Here is a 14,975-nt window from a genome sequence, read left to right on the forward strand (position 1 = left end):
AGAAATTTAAAAAAAGCTTATATTATTATTATAAATATATATTATAAAGTTAGAAAAATGCCATTACAAAGGGAAAAACAAAATTTACCTGTAAATCACTTTAAGAAGTCAAATATCACTTCATAATGGGAAGGCTAATTTTTTTATCAGATTTTTTGATTATTGATTAGAAGGTGCTCCTAAAACTTTGACTGTGCTCCTACTCATTTTTTTTAAGTTAGGAGAACAAGTGCTCCTAAAAAGAAAAGTAAGTGTAAAGCCCTACTTTAGGCTGTATTTAAAAAAACAAACAAACAAAAAAAAGTGTATACTGAACACAGCAGAATAAAATAAAGAAATAAAAATAAATAAATAAATAATAAAATAAAATAAAATAAATGCGCTGCTAAAATAAATCAGAATATGAAACACATTATCCAAATCATGGCATCCAATTAAGTTGAATGCATAATTCAGTAAGCAGTGTGTAGTTATTATATTTTCTAAAATAAAAAGATAAAAAGAAAAATGAAATTGAAATGAAAATACTGAAATTGCTTCCAGTTCACCCACTACTATAGAAATGGAAGCTCAAGTCACACATTGCATTGTGGGATTGCATGCACTAAGCTCTGTTGTATTCTAGCAATTTTAGCAAAGGTAAAGTACATGGTCATGCAGATTATCCAGCTTTGACTTAGCCTTGGGTTAACTGTTTTACCCACTGTTTAAAATGCTTATTAATAAATGTTCACCTTTTGATTATTGCTAATGCCTCTAGTAATTATGTGTCTGATTTTTAATTTACAACCTATTTTGAGTACATTTTAAACAAGCCATATAGTCATTTCTATACAATAAATAGAAAACTACCCAGAAGGCTGGATTAAACATTTAACTGGGTCGAAACAATCCATATTTGTCCATATTTCACCCAGCGGGAGTGAAAATATACAATATACTATATATATATATATATATATATATACTATAATTGGATATTATATATAATATCCAATGCTATCCAGAAGGTAAAATATAAATACATTTGTGACATGCATTACCTTAGGTTATTGTGATGTATATGACTCATTTTAACTAACCAACATATAGCTGTATATTAAATGTCATTATGTAAGCTAAACTTAAGCAGTTTGAGCATGTGTTACACTAGCATGTGTTAGCATCATCATTAACAGATCCATTTTTTTGTGTTAAAATCAAAATTAGCTGCATGAGGGTGAAATTCTAATCTAATGGTTAGGTGATAATTACAATGAAAATAACTTAAGGTGTTTCTGACTTGACAGTATAAACCAGTGACAACCTACAAAACCGCATGACATAGCTAACACTGGCCTTATGGCCTTATAACGATGCAAATAGCAATAGAAAGTGGTTGTTTCTCCACACGGCTGCCAAATACCGGAGGAAATATGTGTTTGAACAGAAATGTCACCTCTCATATTTCCTAGACTTCCCTCCCCTTTAGCATTTCAGGCCTTTGTTTGTTTGGCTCTGGCTGAGCTGAGATCAATAGCAATAATTCAGCTCGCAATTAGCAGCTCATCCGCTGTAATAGCACATCGCTGGTGCTAAGCACAGAGACCTTTGGAAAAGATTTAAGCTCACTAAATAGAGGTTTCATGTTCTCTTTTTTCATTCACTTCATTCTTTGCCAATAATTTACAAGTGTACCTGTGGGTATGCTGACCAACAGTATTACATTCTTAATGGTGTGAGACCACACTTGGATCAATGTACTCTCAATTTAGCCATAATTTGTTCACGATTTCAGGATATGGTAAAATATTCTTTGGTCTGAAATATGCTTACATTTAAACAACAAATTTTTAACACTGTACACATGACTCCATTATACAGATCAGTCAGATTTTCTACTAAAGCAAAAAAAAAAAATGCTCTTTGGATCATTGTCAAATCATGCAGGATCACATGATCTTCTGTTTTCACATAAAGTTCATGCGAATTTAGCGTTTCTGCCATTAAAGCATGATTTTTATTAAGGATAGCAAACCTGCGGGTGTTTTAGTACCAGAGATCAAGTATCTTTTTGCAACCTTTGGATCTCTTTAACCTTACTAAGCAGGTTTGTAGTTTCAACCACTAGATAAAATCATATTTATCAGCATTTTTGCTGTGCCTAAGTATCACTATAAACTGTGCCTATTAACTTAAACGATTTATCTACAGATAAACCTCTACAATATAAAGTGGAGACCACTTATGCTTCTATTTTGCATTTTCCTAATTTAACACATTATTTTGGTAACACTTTACAATAAGGTTCATTAATTAACATGAAATAAGTATGAACAGATTTATTATTATTAGTGTTAATTTCAGCATTTACTAATGCATTAACATTAGTTAATGCACTTTGAACTAACATGAACAAACTGTATTTAATAATTAACATTAATAAAGCAATAAATAATGTAATAAATGTATTGTTCTTTGTTTGTTCATGTTAATTAACACATTGACTAATGTTAACAAATGACACAGTGTTAGCATTATTTTTTTTTATTACAAATGACAAATGATATCTAAATTAGTATCATTAATATTAAAATTAACTGTTTTCACTCAAGAAATTGGGACATCAAGTCATTCATTTTGATGTTTAATTAAAACAAATGGAGTTTTTGGAGTTTTGAATCACAATTTATCTGTATTTTATGTCACAAGATATTTTGATCTAACATAGCCGTTATGCATCCAAGTTTTGCTGTGAATTACTCTGCATTTCTATGAAATAACCTGGTATTTTAACACACGCAGTAACTGAAACACTGCCTTCTACTACTATAAATGAGCCTTAAAGAAGTCTAAAAGCAAAACACTTCCTGTGTTATAAAGCACAGGAGGGTTTCCTTTGTGAAAACATGCACTGAAAGGTTTCATGAGACATTTTTAGCTGTTTGTTCCTCATTTATTAGATGCTAAATCATTCCTCCTGAAGCCAGTTCAATATAACTGTATTTCACCTTCCTTGGCTTCAAGGAAAACACTGCGTGTCTCATTAAAAGCGTGTTGTCTGATTGGTTTCCAGCGGCACCACTGAATATGCTGAGATCATCAATCTTCAATGCAGGACTGATTTGCATAAAATATACATTTATTCATTAGACAGATCAAGTCTCAGCCATAGAGGATGAACAGTACTTTGCATGTGGCACACTTACGCTGAAATAAAACTAGCTTATAAATATAACATTTTGGGAGGAGAAATTAGAAATAGGCTTTGGAGTAAAAATCCAATACTTGGTTAGATATCTAAATTCAATTTTCCTGCGATAACATATTTTTGAACATCAAAACAAAGGGTGTACATGCACCTCACTGTTATTGTTAAGGTAACTCTAACCTTTAAGAAAGCTTAAAAACCTATTGCTCTTTTGAGAACAGAGTAGCAAGTCAGTAGTCTAAAATTAGAAGGTATCCCATATTACGGGAGCGAAACTAGAACACAAATATCAGCAATCAGCTAATCGTGTGAATGTTGGCAGCGTCTTACAGTAAGAACACTGCGTTGCATGTGTGTTACATCATTCTATGGTCTAAATGTGTATGACTTCTATGAAGAGTAAAATTGTGTGTTTTATATTTAATTTAATACAGGTTGTATGATATTTGTAGAGCTCTAACAATGAATATGACATGATTTATGAGAACCGTGTTGAAATGTTGTGTTACGGCATGATAATAATAATAAAAATGTGTATCTTATACATTTAAACAACTATTTTTAGATTCAATCTTATACATGGCTAAAATAATTCACATAGCTAAGATGTCTAATAACTAACAGAGCTGCATGTATCATGTAACTATGATTTTTCTTAAGTTGTTAAGAATGGCAACAGAATGTATTCACATCCCTTCTTAGAGGGCAAATTAAATATGCAAGGCTTGACCAAAGCCTGAACCTTGGCATCCCTCAGTTTATAGATCACTTTAAGCTTTCAGTGATCCTCTTAACCAAGTTAACAGCTCATCATTCTGCCGCCTACGTGATGCAAACAGACGAAAGGATTGAACGGAAAGGTTGAGAGAAGAAACGCCATATTACGTTGCCATAGACGCTCAGCTTTGAATAAACATCTAATTGGCATCAGCAGTGTTAGGGCTACATATTAAGACGAGTTATCACTTTTCTCAAATTAAAAGCAAAGTAACATTTTACATTTCACAAAAATATTAACCAACACAAGTGTTTTTGACATTGATAATAATAAAAAAGTTTCCCAAGCACCTAATCAGCATATGTTATGATTTCTGAAGGATCATACACTGAATGATGCTGAAAATTCTGCTTTTTCATCTCAGGAATAAATTACATTTAAAAAAATATAAAATTAGAAAATAGTTATTTTACATTGTACTAATATTGCACGACATGTCTGTTTTTACAGTGAACACAGGTGATTTATTTCATTAAAAACATTTAAAAATCTTAACGACTCCAAAATTATAAACAGTAATATACACCATAGCATCCATGTTACTTTATGTAAAAATATCCAAAATGCATACCTGCATTCATAAGCTAAGATTAATAAATGCTGTAGAAATATTGTTTATTCTTAGTTCATGCTAACTAAAGTAGTTAACTAATGTTAACTAATGAACCTTAATGTAAAGTGTTACCACATTCATTAATCTTAGTTATTGTTAATTTCAACATTTATTAATGCATTATTCAAATCAAAAATTGTTTGGCACTGTGAACTAACATGAACAATGAAGAACTGCATTAACAACATTAACAAAGATTAATAAATACTGTAATAAATGTATTGTTCATTGTGTGTTCATATAAAAATAACAACACCTTATTGTAAAGTGTTACCAAAAATACTACTGATTTATGAAAATACATAATAACAGGAATAACAGGATTTCACTGACACACTTAGATTTAAGGTGGACAAAAAAATAAAAAAATAAATAAAATAATACACCTAAGAAATAGGTGTTTAATTTGGGGTTGATTTGCTCTACCCTGTAAGTATAGTTATATGTGACCATGGACCACAAAACCAGTCATAAGGGTCAATTTTTTTTAAATTGTTAAATCTAAATATTGAGAAAATCACCTTTAAAGTTGTCCAAATGAAGTTCTTAGCATACTAAGTAGTGATTTATGAAAATACATTTCACTGACACACTTAGATTTAAGGTGGACAAAAAAACTAAAATTAAATAATACACCTAAAAAATAGGTGTTTGAGGTTGATTTGCTCTTCACTGTAAGTACACTTATATGTGACCATGGACCACAAAACCAGTCATAAGGGTCAATTTTTTAAAATTGCTTTTGGTCGAATTACAACTATTTGAAAATCTGAAATCTGAGGGTGCAAAAAAATCTAAATATTGAGAAAATCGCCTTTAAAGCTGTCCACATGAAGTTCTTAGCAATGCATATTACTAATCAAAAATTACGTTTTGATATATTTACGGTAGAAAATGTACAAAATATCTTCATGGAACATTATGTTGACTTAATATCCTAATTAAAAACATACATAAAAGAAAAATCAGTCATTTTAACCCATACAATGCATTGTTAGCTATTGCTACAAATATACCAGTGCTACTTACGACGGTTTTGTGGTCAAGGGTCACATATTACCTTAAAATACACGCACTCATGCCACATTAAAAAGGGAAACGCACTTCCATTCTGAAAGAGAGAATCCCAGTCAGCTGAAAATGTAACATTAGCACATTAATTTCCATAATAAGTAGCAATGTAGTTAAATTAGTTACACATTTCAATAAATCTAAATGAAACCAGCTTAAACTGCTGCTGTAAATAAAGGCAAGAATGCCGTTGTTATCTAGACAATTTAAATAACGTAATTATATGTCTTCAGAGTTACATTAATAAGTATTGTTCATGCATTTGTAATATAGGCGCTTCTTCTAGACACAAGCAACATTATACATAAAAAAGTAACAATTCATGGAATAATTAAGCTTTCCACTGATGTATGGTTTGTTAGGATATGATAATATTTGGCTGAAATACAACTATTTGAAAATCTGTAATCTGAGGGTGCAAAAATCCAAATAAAGTTGTCCAAATGAAGTTCTTAGCAATGCATATTACTAATCAAGAATTAAGTTTGGATGTATTTATGGAAGGAAATCTACAAAATATCTTCATGGAACATGATCTTAATTATTTTTAGCATAAAATAAAAATTGATCATTTTAACCCACACAATGTATTTTTTGGCTATTGCTACAAATATACCCATACGACTTATGACTGGTTTTGTGGTCCAGGGTCACATACGAACAAGCACAAACGTGAATAAATAAAGATCAGCGAATCAGAGTAATGGCCTTGCTGTTGAAAGTTAGGATCATTCACACGCACGTCGGATCGGTGCGCAGGGACCGAAACGCCTACAAATGCACAAGTGGATGGAACCGCAGCAATTTGTGGGACACAAAAGCGCCTGAGCTGCTCTAGTGCTTCGGTTGCTCCGAAGCACAATGTGTCCACTGTATGAGGCTTACGTTTCACAGGACAGGCCGTGATATCTGATACTGTACTGCAAACCACATTCTGTCTTACAACTGATACAGTGATCTTCAGCGTTCTACAGTACAAGCAACAAATCTTCTTACGATAACAGAGCAGCTGCGTGGAGTCTGCTGAACAAAAAAAAAGTATTTATTTAGTATTATGATCATTAACTTCTAATGCCGTAAAAGCAGTGCAAATACAATGAGGAGGCCAAAAGGTTTCCCATATAGACGCCACACTTTAGTGTTTTCACACATTAAAAAAGCATTCAAGTAATTGCATTTTGTTCTCACAGGCTCTGGAGACAACAATGTACGCCAAGTAGTTTACAGAGAAAAATGTGTCAACCTTCCTTCATATTCGAACGGCCCCTCTGTCTCCTAACCTTTCCTTTCTTCTTATGAGAGAGAGCAGCGTTGGGTCAAGTGATTAAACTGCGTATATCGTAATGGATACGTTTTCTCACAATTGAAGGCTGAGGTGGGAGATTACCACACAATTGATTCGCTGGAACGGGGGGAAACCGGCTATGCGAAGACGATAACCCACACAGGTCAAGAATCAACCTTTGCGTCCATAAACAGAGCAGCAATTAAAACTCCCAGCTAAAACCCACCTAAAAGAACAAACAGGCGTTAGATAGCGAAGCTAAAATTATCCACCAGGGTCCTTCTCACGCTGAAACATTTGAGGAAGATTAAATGTCCAAACGGCTTTTGGCAGCAAACTATTTTCCACATTTCATACAGTCACTATTTCAGCATGCTGAGTTTTAACGTTTGTCCAGTTCGCAGCTAAAATATATGATGTGAAGACATAATTAGCTGTAGTCTCAAGAATCGAGTCTCCTGTAATCAGCAGTCGGGACATTTTAATAATCCCACTTATAAACATTAAATACATCATCTTACAGGAGTCACAAACATATGGTAATTAACTTTTACTACACTGATAAATCAGTCCTGCATTAACATATTGCAAGAGAGGAATCATTTGCTTGATTGAAAACAGCTTTTAAAGACTATGCTGAAAGAAACCGCAGCGCATTCGAACACTTACATGACTCACACTGATGCACACACACAGAAGATGGATACCTTAAACCCATTCACTCATCATTAAAGCTGTATTTCTTCTTACGGTTTAAAAATCGACCTCTTGATCTTATAAACTCACATTCATATGCAAATGTCACAAAGCTGGATATCAGTGTTTTAAAGAATTTAGGGGGGGAAAAAAACATCTCTAAAGAGTATAAAAGTCATTTTGTGAGGAAAAATAATTATAAATGTAAAGAAAACAGTTAGAAGTTGAATTCTAAAAATATTATGACTGAAAAAACTGCCCTTTTAGACATTTTACGCTGTACCCAAAAGAGGTAAAAGACATGAATCTGTGCGTTTTCTCTCACTGGAGATGAGATGAACAGGGTGTGTTCTTGCCCAGATAAATGCATTACATCACCAAGGCCAGGGCAATGAGGAGAAATTAGCTGGGTGAAATATGAGAGGAGAGAACGACTCACATCTTGGTTAACCTCTCTTAATTAACATCACTCGGCTCAGGAGTCCTCATTAAAGATGTGCCAAAGATTTATCAGACCTTATTTGCCTAATAGGGACCTGACTGAGGAGGTCTAGGCCCCAGTTGAGGTCACAAAGGTTAAAGAAAAAAGGTCCATAACCTGTCTCTGAAAGTGGAGCATGCACAGAAACAAAAATTATGCATAGGGGTACAAAATCAGTTTTGGGTAATTTCAATGTGATATGCCAGATTTAAATGTCAAATGCCTACAGAATTTATTTTTACTACTGTTTTATAGTAACAAAACTGGTATTGAACAAACAATAAAAAAATAAAAAATAAATAAAAGAATAGAAAATAATGAAAAATTGATTGATCAAATAAATAAATAAATGAATAAATGTCAAATGTTCTTTATTTTATAGTGTCTTGTTACAAATGACATAATTTTCCTATAATAATAGTAAATAGATTTTTGTAAAATAAATTATGTATAATTACATGCAACTAACCCTTAACAAAACCCTAATCCCAGCAAGTACATGCTGGTAATTAATATTATTCATTTATTTAATATTACTCATTTTATACTATATAAAACATTTGAGTAATATTAAATATATGAGTAATATTTATTAACTTAAATTGATGCTGAAATTATTATTAATTATTACTCAAATATATAACTACACTATAACAAGGACACTTTCAAATAAAGTAGAATTAAATTTAATACTGTATTTATTTATTTATAAATGAATGAAATGCTACAAATTAGCTTTTGCATTTCATATCACACTGAAAAAAAGGATTTTACTGCTTTACCATAATACGTAAATATATTGTTAACATTTTTATACATATTATATTATAATAAAAAAAGAAAATAATGAGAAATCGATTGATCAAATAAACAAATAAATAAAGATCACACTTTATTTTACAGTGTCTTGTTACAAATTACATAATTTTTCTATAATAGTTAATTAAATTATGTAAAATAAATTACGTATAATCACATGCAACTAACCCTTAACAAAACCCTAATCTCAACCATAACCCTGTAGTATGTGGGTAATTAATGTTATTAATTTATTTAATATTACTCAAATATTATACTATATAAAACATTTGAGTAATATTAAATATATGAGTAATATTAACTTAAATTGATGCTGAAATTATTATTAATTATTATTATACTACACTATAACAAGGACATCTTAAAACAAACGAGAACTAAATTTAGTACTGTATATTTATTTATTTATAAATGAATGAATAAAAAGCTCCAAATGAGCTTTTACATTTCACATCAAATAAAAAAAAAGGTTTTACTGCTTCTACCAAAATATGTAAATATATTGTAAATATATATTATATTATATTATATTATATTATATCATTACAATAAATAATTCAAAATAATGAAAAATCGATTAATCAAATAAATAAATAGAGGTCACACTTTATTTTACAGTGCCTAGTTACAAATTACACAGATTTTCTATAATAATACTAAATAAAATTATGCATAATTACATGCAACTAACTCTTAACCAAACCCTAATCTCAACCATTACCCCGTAGTAAGTATGTTAATTCATATTATTCATATTTAATATTACTCAAATATTATCCTAGTAATATTAAATATATGAGTAATATTTAGTAACTTAAAATGATGCTCAAATTATTATTAATTATTACTCAAATATATAACTACACTATAACAAGGACACCAGATTTAATATTGGCATTTATTTACTTACTTATGATTTATTTAGTATTTAGCATGAAGTATTTTTACTTATTTTATTTATAAAGTAATGCTCCAAATGAGCTTTTACATTTCATATCAAATTGAAAAAAAAAAAAGGATTATGTAAATATACTGTTAACATTTTTTATACATATACACATATATTTATATTTATATTATATTATATTATATATAACTTTGCATTTCATGAAGTGTTTATTCTTTTATCGAGAGTAAAAGCTGTCTCTTGAAAATAAAATTGTACAGTAAAAGAGAGGTTTACATTAGATAGTGGTAAAGGGACAGATTTTTGAGTTGGTCCGGGGAGGGCTGTGAATATTTATGAAGGTCAGAGATGAATTGTTTATCATTGACTCAAAGGTAAATGTCCTGCCATTCCAAGGACTTTCAGCCGGCTCCTCTTACTGTCACTGTGCCATGTGTCGGTGTGTGTGTGCGTTTGTACGTGTGTGTCCGTGCGCTTTTAACAGCTTGAGCAGGCAGCCGGACGGTTTCCTGTGTTTGTGAGCGAGCGTTGTCGGCCCCCTCTCCCTCTCCTGCGATGCTATTATTCTGTCAGGAGCTGCAGTGTTTTCCTGAGGAAAGGAAGTTATTTCATTTCCAGCTTTTGTCTGGGCCTGAATGCGAGCGGCGCTCTTTCAGCAATATTCGCTCGTTTCAACTCCCTTCTCCATCCGAACAAAAATATACACCCCCTGTCTTGGTCCAATAACTCACGTTGGGCCCAGAAAAATAGCCACTTCCTCAATTGGTTTAATTTCCCTCACCAGATTCTGGACGGCCGTTTCTCCTGGCCTCAGCGGATCCTTATCTTGCGTTTTCCATCAGGCCTACAGGACCTTGCCAGTGGAATCACCAGAGAGAGAGAGAGAAAAAGAGAGGCCCGGATGGGAGCGTCCCAGTCTGCTTAGCGGAGGCCAAAAGGAAGCCTGGAACAGCACAATAAACCATGGATTGATATTCGCTTATGTACGAAGAGTGCCTGTTCTTTTCCAACTAACCTTAACAGGCAAGTTTAACATGTTTTGTTTCATATATCACAATTCGGCATGATAAAACATTTTTTTGCATGTTAAGGTGAATGTCATCAACTCATATGCAAGCGATTGAGCATCTGCTGGGGTTACAATGGACTCTTATTTAGCGTGGCTTATTACATAACCAGTACTTGACCCATTTCATGCGGCTCTGCATTTTAAGCCATTTGACCACATGTCCCGAATTCACAAATCATTCCCCGTCCGCCCGCCACTCCGCCAGCTCCTCCTACTGTATATCAAAACAGCGCTCTGTGAAGACAAAAATGTCCCTGAGTCACAGGAAGTTAAATCTAATCTTTTACTACACTGTTTATAGAGCGTTTACACAATATTTATAGAATTTATTACAATGGTAGAATATTTACCTTTTCATGTTTATTTATTTTCACAGAACTGCTTCAAAAAGGCATTATTTTCGTTTTAAACAAAGCGTAACTGTCTCATTTATGCCAAATGTAAAAAAAAATTGTGTGTGTTTGTCTATATATACCAAATCAAAACATTAGATTGATTTCTAAAGGATGATGTGACAATGCAGACTTCAGTATTGGCTGCTGAAAAATTACACAAATAAATTAAATTTTAAAATATATTCAAACAGAAAACAGTTATTTTAAATGCTAATAATATACTATAATATTACATTTTTTTTGCTGAATTTTAAATCAAATAAATATAGGCTTGGTGAGCATAGGAGACCAATAATAAATTAAACTCGTAAGGTGTGGAAGCCCTTTTCTGCCACAGAATAAAAGTGAAAAAAAAAAAAAAGGTAATTGCGATTTTTTCTCGCAATTGCGAGTTCACATCTCACAGACTTTTTTCTCAGAATTGCGAGATATAAAGTCCCAATTCTGATTTTTTTAGAATTGCATGACATAAACTCACAATTGCGAGTAATAAAGTCAGAATTGCGAGATATAAAGTCACAATTCTGACTATTTTTTTTAGAATTGTGAAATACTGTATAAACTTGCAATTGCGAGTTATAAAGTCCAGTTTTGAGGGGAAAAAACCCTGATATGTTCTCAGAATTAAGTTTATATCTCACAATTCTGACTTAATAACTTACAATTAAGCGTTATAAAGTCAGAATTGCAAGATATAATAAACTCCCAATTGCGAGTTATAAAGTCAGAATTGCGAGAAATAAAGTCTCAACCCCCCTTTTTTTTATTTAGAATTGCATGACATAAACTCACAATTTTGAGAAATAAAGTCACAATTCTGACTTTTTTCTTGCAATTCTGACTTTTTTTTTTTACTGAGAATTGTAAAATACTGTATAAACTCACAATTGCGAGTTATAAAGTCCAGTTTTGAAGGGGAAAAAACCCTGATATGTTCTCAGAATTGCAAATTTATATATAGCAATTCTGACTTAATAAACTGAGTGTTATAAAGTCAGAATTGTGAGAAATAAAGTCTCATTTCTGAAGTTTTTCTCATAATTCTGGCTTTATTTTACTGAGAATTGTGAAATACTGTATAAACTCGCAATTGCAAGTTATAAAGTCTAGTTTTGAGGGGAAAAAAGACTGAAATGTTCTCAGAATTGCGAGCTTCCATCTCACAGTTCTGACTTAATAACTCGCAATTGAGTGTTATAAAGTCAGAATTGTGAGATATAAACTTGCAATTCTGAGAAAACAAGTTTGGTTTGTGAGTTTATATCTTGCAGTTCTGACTTTATAACTTTTAATTGCATGTTTATATAACACAATTCTAAGAAAAACAGTCAGAATTGTCACAATTCTGAGAAAAAAGATGTAAACTCCCAAATGCAAGGAAAAAAGTTGTGAGATTAAAAGCCACAATTACTTTTTTATTTTTTATTCAGTGGCAGAAACAGGCTTCCATAGTGTGCACACCAATAGCAAAGAAAATATTCGCATCGCGTTATTGACCTACACTGTAAAAAATAATTTGTTGAGTCAACTTAAAATAATTTGTAACCTGGCTGCCTTAAAATTTTAAGTTCAGTCAACTCAAAAAAAGTTTATTCAACTTGAAATGTTAAATTATACTAAGTGACAACTTAGATATTTGAGTTGAATCAACTTAAAATTTTAAGGCAGCTGGGTTACTTACCCATTTGTTAAGTTTAACAAACACAAATATCTAAGTTGTTACTTAGTACAACTTAACATTTCAAGTTGAATAAACTTATTTTAGTTGACTGAACTTAAAATTCAGACACCAGACGTGTAAATAAGCTCTTCGCTGACTGGCTTGTGCGATAACAACACGTCTTGCGAATTTTTCGCTCGAGTGAAAATTTCTCAACTTGTGTGACGCGTATATCATGAATGTATGAATGTATTGACGTCTTTCTGTGGTTGAAATAAAATACGTTCTGATGTTCATTCATGTTTTTTTTTTGTACTTTTAGTAAAGAAGAAAAACTGTTGGTTCACTTGTTGATTGATCTAATAAGGCAATACAGTGATCTGTCACGACACATTAAAAAGCTACAAAATGGTATTTATTGTTTGAATTTCTTTGCAAATTTGCATCTTTGCTTTGACTTTGTATGTAATCTACTTGTGCGAATAATTAAATTTAATTAATTAATTAATAAAACTCTTTCTTTTTATTAATAGTTATTAAGGTAGTTGTTAAGTTATAGAAAGGAAAAGGAAAAGAAAGGACATGACATATGGCCATGTATGGTGACCCATACTTGGAATTCACTTCGGTGTCTTTCTCAAAGGGTCTCACCTCAGTTGTGATTAAGGGATCTAAAATATGATCATGCAGAACAAGACAATAATGTGTGCTTCATAAGTACTAATAAACAGCCAATATGCTAGTAATATGCATGCTAATAAGCAACTAGTTAATACTGAGAATTGGCCCCTAAACTAAACTTACCCTTACTTCTTATACTTTGCCTAACCGCTATTTTTTCCAGTTGCACCCAGCTGTTAAGTGGGCCAATATGTTTTCACATTGGCTCAGTAATAAGCCATTAGCGCTCAGCTCAGTGGCTAGGTCAGTTTTGGAAATACAGCCTGATGTTAATGTGAAAATATAAAATATCTGAAGGTCACAGACTCAGTTTTGACAAGCGTTTGCTCCGACACCCAATTGTGGCAAAATGTCAAAGCAAGAAAAGATTCAAACCAAATGAACATTGATATTTTGTGTTCTGCATAATTTGATGCTTAAATATGAAATAAATAAATACTGTTAAACCAACCAACTTATGACACTGTCATAAAGTTCTCTTGTGACCTCAGAACAGTATCCGTAATAATCCTTAACGCCTCACCAAAGTGAGTGAAAATAAACCAGGCGGCAGTTTCTTTCCTTCCGTAATCCGCGGCTCTCAGCTGCTGTCCACCTATTTGCACAATATATGACCTGTCTTGCTATGGAGGGGAGCAGACACATTAAGAGCAATGAAGCTAATGATATCAGAGCACTCTGCAGAGCACATCAGTGCACAGGGATGACAAACCTGTCAAGTGGCATAATCTAAGAGGCAATCGTAACATCCTCAGAAAACCATAGAGCTGCGCCCCTTTCCTTCCTCCCCCTCTACCCACAATCCCCTAATAATGGAGCATCCATAAATTCCAGGTCTACCGCAAGACAGCAGGTTCACACGTAATAGCCAATGGCATGGAGGGATGATAAATACAGGGGAAAATGGTTGTCAGGCTGGGAGCCCGGGACCTTGTTACAGAGTCTTAATTTTCGCCCATGCCCAGGCACCCTTTATCACCAGCTTGTTGCGAGGTGATGTCTTTTTTATTCTCTCTGTGATGGAGTTTGGGTGTCATCTGATGTCCTTTCAGTGGAGCCCAATGTGTTGTTGCTCTCTCAGGGTCCTGAGTCTCAGTAGATTTATGGCTGGGTTTCGGTGGGTTTGCGTGAAAACTGATCTGAAAGCCTGTTTAAGGTATGAGGTGAAGTGAACCTCACTGTACTTTTTTAACTTGAGAAGCATCTTCTCACACAAAGCGATTGGCTCTGGTAAGATTCAAAGCTGTTGGCCTTGTGCTCTACCAAACCAACCTGAACGAACTACATTTCTGTCCTGTACAATCTTATATTTAATATCAATCTTTATTAT

Source organism: Labeo rohita, chromosome 18 (genome assembly GCF_022985175.1).
Source record: "Labeo rohita strain BAU-BD-2019 chromosome 18, IGBB_LRoh.1.0, whole genome shotgun sequence".
Classification (NCBI taxonomy): domain Eukaryota; kingdom Metazoa; phylum Chordata; class Actinopteri; order Cypriniformes; family Cyprinidae; genus Labeo; species Labeo rohita.